We start from the raw sequence: 6,063 nt of genomic DNA, 5'->3' as shown, positions 1-6,063 counted from the left end.
ATTTTTCTAGCAAATTTTTAAAATGACATTTACAATCTTACAGTACCTATAATATAATCAATTATTGAAATGAAAACTAAATATTTGTGTTGTTATATTTTTTATAAAAATTGTGTAATGTTGAAGAAACATCTCTCAAGTTAATAACCTTAGCTACAGCTGATAATAAAAAATAAGTCCAACCAAAAAAACAAAATGGCCAGACAATAACAAATAATTTTTCGTAATCTTTATAAAAATAATACATTGTTGCAATACGTTAGATAAATGCATTATCATATTGAATTTTATTTGTGAATTTTTTTAATATTACAATATAAACGTTTGCTTAAAGTTAATCGAAATCAAGCGAGGCGGGCGGAGAAGACGTTGTTTTGGAATGAAAAGGTTACGCACTTGCAAGTGTGTGTGTGTGTGCGTGTGTGTGCGTGTGTGTGTGTGTGTGTATGAAGTGACCCATAATTCCAATTACCACAAATTATTATTGTTAAAGATATATATTGCGTATTGAATAAGGCATAATAATTTATCTTTGGGTGTTATATCCCTATTTTGTTTCGTCGATTTACTTAACAGTTTGGATCTTTTCAGATTTTACTAAAGATGGGATGCAATTTTTTTTGAGTGACGGTGGATTGGTTTTCTACGCTGTTTTACTAACAGGTATTACATTATTTTTCATTTAAACTACATTAGAACCCACATGTTAAAAATTATTTACAAAACTTAAATCCGACGTAATAAAGAAGTAAAAAGGCTTTTTGTTGTTGGATTAATGGTATCTGTTAAAAATAGTTCAGTTCAACAATTACAAAGTTTTAATTATGACGCGGTGTTAAGCTGAGATTCGACCCTATCACCTCCCTGACGACGAGCGGATGCGTAACGTTTTTAGCCATGGTCGTGGATATATAAACTGGATTTTATGAAGAGGGATTCATAAGTTTGATAGTTACTTTGCCCCTAGCATCATGGCGAGGCGAGAATAATAGTCAAATCTTACACAAGACATTTATAAAGCTTCCATGTAAAGTAAAATTATTAGGATTGATATGTTCTGAGATTATTTGCTTCAGACAAAAAAATCTTTATAAAATAGGACTATTTGCTTCAACTCTATGTTATGCAGCTTCCATGAAAAGTAAAACTAATTTGGAGCAACAATTTATACAATCTTTAACTAAGACCTTAGCCTCTAATTTCCGAGTTAAATGTCATTAGATTTCTTAGAGATTTAATTGCCTTATTTGGCAATTAAAAATTGTATTCTTATGCTTAACATTTAGAGAGAGAAAAATGAACAAGATACTTTTAATTAGAATAAACCTTAACTGGAAATATCACAATCTTTCAGTACACGCAGACAGACAGACATCCTGTTACTGATATAAGGATTATTCATAGTGTTGTTTATGCTTTTTAAAAATTTAGGTTAATGGAAAGCAGACTGACTTGAAGCACGTCAATACAACAACACCTTTCACCAACGAAATAAAACAACGAAGAATTTCTCTGCCAACTACATCCTATATATATCAAGGTAAATATACGCAGCTTACATTTCAATGATAAGAATCAACTCTCTTATTTTAAGGTCTTAAATATTACAGTCTCTACACAGTTTAAGTCATATAAAATATCTACATGCAGATATTGATTATCTTAAATCCTATATAACTTTATACGGAGAGGTTGCTCATGAGAAATGCACAAATGTTAAAATGAATGGGTATTTTTTAAAACTATCAAAAAGGGACAATACACGGATAAGAGAAAATCGTATTTTGGATTGAAGGCTATTAAAAAACCATTAAGTTAGAAAAACTTCCTTTTATTGTAGAAATGTCCCCTCCTTTCTTAAAGTGTGGCTTTTATCAGCATATCCACTAGTTTTCTAAAGCAGTAGTGGCCATATGACAGATAAAATGAATTTTGCAGTACCTTCGCTACTAAAAGAAATGGTTAGACTTAGAATCTACTATTTAATTAAGTATTATTTTTTTTCAGGAAACAATGACGTTGTTTAGCCGTATGGAAGAAAAAAATCATTTAAATATTAAGATTTTAAGATTTCTAAATTATACCTAAATGATTTGTAACAAAATAAAATAAGATATTTCTACATTTTTTATTAATTCAATGGTTAAGTGTGTGAAGCTACTCTTTAATTCCATATGTATACGTTTAATAAACCAATGAATCAAAATTCAGTAAAAGTCCCCAAAGTTATTAAGCCAACTAAAACAGGGACTAGTGCATTAATCTCTATATTTATATTGTATTATTTGGCTTTGTTGCTTGTTAATAGTATCTTTTTAACATACAAACTAGACTTAAAAAAAACACTTTATAAAATTGTTACACATTTTTAATTGTTGCGGGTTTCCTCCAATCGCTTTTGATTTACTTATATATTTAAAAACGTTTTTAATTAGTAGAAAAGATACTTTATAATTCGAAATGTCCGTCCATCTCTCTATCTGGGGATTTTCTCGTCTCCTATCAAAGATAAACACCTGATATTTTTAGGGATTTAATAAGATACCATTTTTCATATTTTCACTAAGTTTCATTAAGATTCAACAATAAATTGGGGTGCTAGATCGATTCCTACATTTTTAAGTTTTCATGATTTTCTCAACTCCTATTTTAGATAGATGGCTGAATTTTTCATGGATTGAATACTTTATTATCCTGCAAAGTGTTATCAAGTTTATTGATATTTGCCTATTGGTTAGGGTGCTAGTTCTATTCTTACACTTTTTTAAGTTTTCATGATATTTTTTACCCATATTCGAGATGGAAGGCTGATATCTTCAGAGATTAAATAAATTTACAATCTACATATCCCCCACAAAGTTTAAAGTGCTAGATCGATTCATATATTTTAATGTTATTTATCTTACAAGGTTTTATGTTTTTTTTTATGAAACTGCTTTTTAGTTCATTTTTTCCGGATATCCATCCATAAGTTGTGAGCTTCACTACTTATGGATGTTGTCATCCTTGTTCTTATACTTTTTAAAGACTAGGATAGAAGATCCATGTAAAAGTAGTATCCCCTAAGGACAGGGCGCTGCAGGGATAAATAAGGGTTACACATAAAATATAATGTGGGAGGATTGAGATATGACATCATAAATGTGATAAATGGGTAGGTATTAATAGAAAGAGTTTCCGCTGAAATTTAAAAAAAAATAAGATAATTTTTAACTTTTTGTTAAAATCATGTGGTGAACCCTTTAGTTAAAAATGTCATTCTTTTAAACTTATTGAAATGTAACAGGATCTCTGTAAGTCTGTTCAAATGGATCCCTCTAAACACTGAACTGATACGATACTTCTTTACAGTGTTACATATCTTTGGTTGTGGAAGGTTTTTTGCTATTTTTGTAGAGGGTACCAATACCTCCCCCGTTCTAAATTTATAAAACTTTAAAAAAAAATAAAATAAGAAATGGGGTTGAATTCCAACCCCCCCCCCCCCCTCATGTGCCTCTAAATGTATATATACACTAATAATGAATAATTATCCTATTATTTAAAGTTTTTGTTTGATTATTAAGATCTCGATACCTAACCACTGAACCATTAAATTGTGTTGGAATATACTACACCCCCCCCCCTTATAGCATATAGAATCCCCTAAATGCTAGAGTGTAGCTGCTATTTGAATAAAATATTACGCAGTGTCTAATTTTTTTGATTGTCCGAAAATCAAGGTAAATAGAAGAATAACTTAAATAAGTTTCAATGGACATTCAGACTTTCAAGAAATATACAGTTTATATACACGCTAAATTTTGCTTGTTACAGATATCATTTTCACAAGCCTTTGTTACAGGAATCATCAAGCCAAGTTTGAATTTCATAACTTTAACTTGCCTAAGAACTTCTTTATTGATTATCCTTTATACGGACATACTTGCATTTAAAAGTGTCTAATTATTTTATTCTATTCCTCATAATATAAAAATCTGATGAAAAAAAAAACAAAGTTAAAAAGACCATTTTGCCAGCAAGATTAAAGTTATGAGACAGGGTTAAAACGCTAAAATTATGCATGGTACTTGCTTTTATCGGATATAGTGTAGAACTGTAAAGATATGGCGGTGGGACCGCTGTTGCCGTCGTAAACAGCCATCTCCTGCGGTTTTATGCTAATAATTTTAAAATGTCAAATGTTTTATTGAGTTCAAACTGCTGTGACACAAATGAAATGTAAACTTTTTGAATAAGCAAGGATGACAACATCCATAAAAGTGAAGCTATGAAGCAGTTGGACAAATGTACATTAACACTTGTAGAGTGTCAAAACTGAATAATCAGAATATAAAGGTATAAGAGTCAAAGCAAAATTGTAAGAAAATTGGTTATAAAAACTACTTGATACAGGATAATGTTTATGGGCATACATACAATATTAGGACGTTATTATAGAGTTGCTTTGCTTATACTATTCTGCTTTGTTGTCCCAGGAGTTAGTATACAAAAAATATGATCAATGGGATAATTAGAACATATAAAAATTTGTTGTTAAAAAGTAAAAAAAATCAACATGTTTTAAATGGATGTACGGCCATTCTGGTAATGATTATAGAGTTGCTACGCTTTCTAAATCGTACCTAATTACTACAGGAATTACCATGCAAAGATTGAAATTTGTAGGACAATTCTAACATGCCAGGAGCAATTTAAAGATTTCTAGAGACCTGGAGGTTCAGGACCTGCAGGATTATACCTGAAACCTGATACCTACATTTCATATGAAGATGTAATACTATAGGATATTTAAGTATTTTCGTAACATAAAATACTTATTTAGGTCTAAAAATATTTTTCATTTTTACCTGAATGCCCATGCCAGGTTTGCTGGCATCCTGCCCGCCAGGAAGGAGATATTCAAAAAGTTCCGACTCTCAGTTACGTGTCATACCCACATTTAAAAAGTCACTCAGATATAATCCTATTCCTTAGATTAACTTTCTTGTTCATGCATCTTCTCTATGTCAGGAAAAAGAAATAAAACCGTTAGGATTTAGCAGTTATCAGGGGTAGTTTTTCCGCCGTTTCTCCAATTACATATTGTACCACATTAGAGCAACTACATGCCAAATTTCAGCGTTCTACTACTGTTTTAAAACACACAAATACAAGACAAATCAGCAAGAAAAATGTCCTCTTTGTAAGTTCACGGAATGTAAGACACACACCTTGTAATGGAATTATTTAAGTTAATAACAAATATAACAAGGTCAAGGATGACAACATCCATTAAAGCGAAGCTCGGAAATGGAAGGACAAACAAACATTAACACTTGTTGAGGGTCAGAACTGAATGGACTGAATATTAATGCATATGTCTATACAAAATTGTAAGTAAATTTGTTGCAAAACTGATTAAATATATGTTACTGTTCAAAGACATACTGACGTTTTTAGGACTTGATTATAGAGATGCTTTGCTTATAGCACTATACCTTGTTTAATAGGAATCAGTATTAAAAAAATCAAACGAATTTGAAAATTTTAGCATTCAAAAATTTGTTGTCAATAAAGTAAAAAAATCAGCTTGTTTTAAATGGACTTCCGGACTTTCTAGTAGATTATAGATTTGCTGCGCTTTCTATGTCGTACCTAACTATTATAGGAATCAGCATGCAAAGTTCGAAATCGAAAGGACAATTCTAACCTGTTTAAATTAACGAAAAGAGCTTACTGCAACGGACGGACGTACGGACCGACCCTAATTATTAAAAACTCTATTTAAAAAGAAGCCATGGTGTTAATACATGAAAAGTATTGATTGAGGGGATGATTATATTTTATTATAGATTTGAATATAATTGAAAAATCATAATTTAAAGTAAAATATGTAACAGTTATCACATAATCATTAAAAACAGGTTTTTTTCTCTCAAAATGTTGATGCTTCAAATTGCATGTGATTTTGTTGCCAAAAACTTTAATTAATAATTTAACATAAGGGATAGTTCTATGACAGATATTACCAAATATAAAGCTTGCAAATATGAAAGTTGATTCACAAAAAATGTATTAATG

General features: G+C 30.4%; 1 long non-coding RNA gene across 1 annotated transcript; it reads left to right on the top strand.

The window, feature by feature from the left end:
• The first annotated feature begins 589 nt into the window (after positions 1-589).
• Positions 590-2,122, top strand: LOC145332671 (uncharacterized). The gene is made up of 3 exons (XR_013884258.1): positions 590-663; positions 1,432-1,540; positions 2,008-2,122. It is a non-coding gene; the product is annotated as an uncharacterized LOC145332671 (long non-coding RNA).
• Positions 2,123-6,063: the final 3,941 nt, after the last annotated feature.

This window comes from Acartia tonsa, chromosome 11 (genome assembly GCF_053477335.1).
Source record: "Acartia tonsa isolate MP-2025a chromosome 11, ASM5347733v1, whole genome shotgun sequence".
Lineage (NCBI taxonomy): Eukaryota > Metazoa > Arthropoda > Copepoda > Calanoida > Acartiidae > Acartia > Acartia tonsa.
This window is presented reverse-complemented; position numbering and strand designations above follow the sequence as displayed.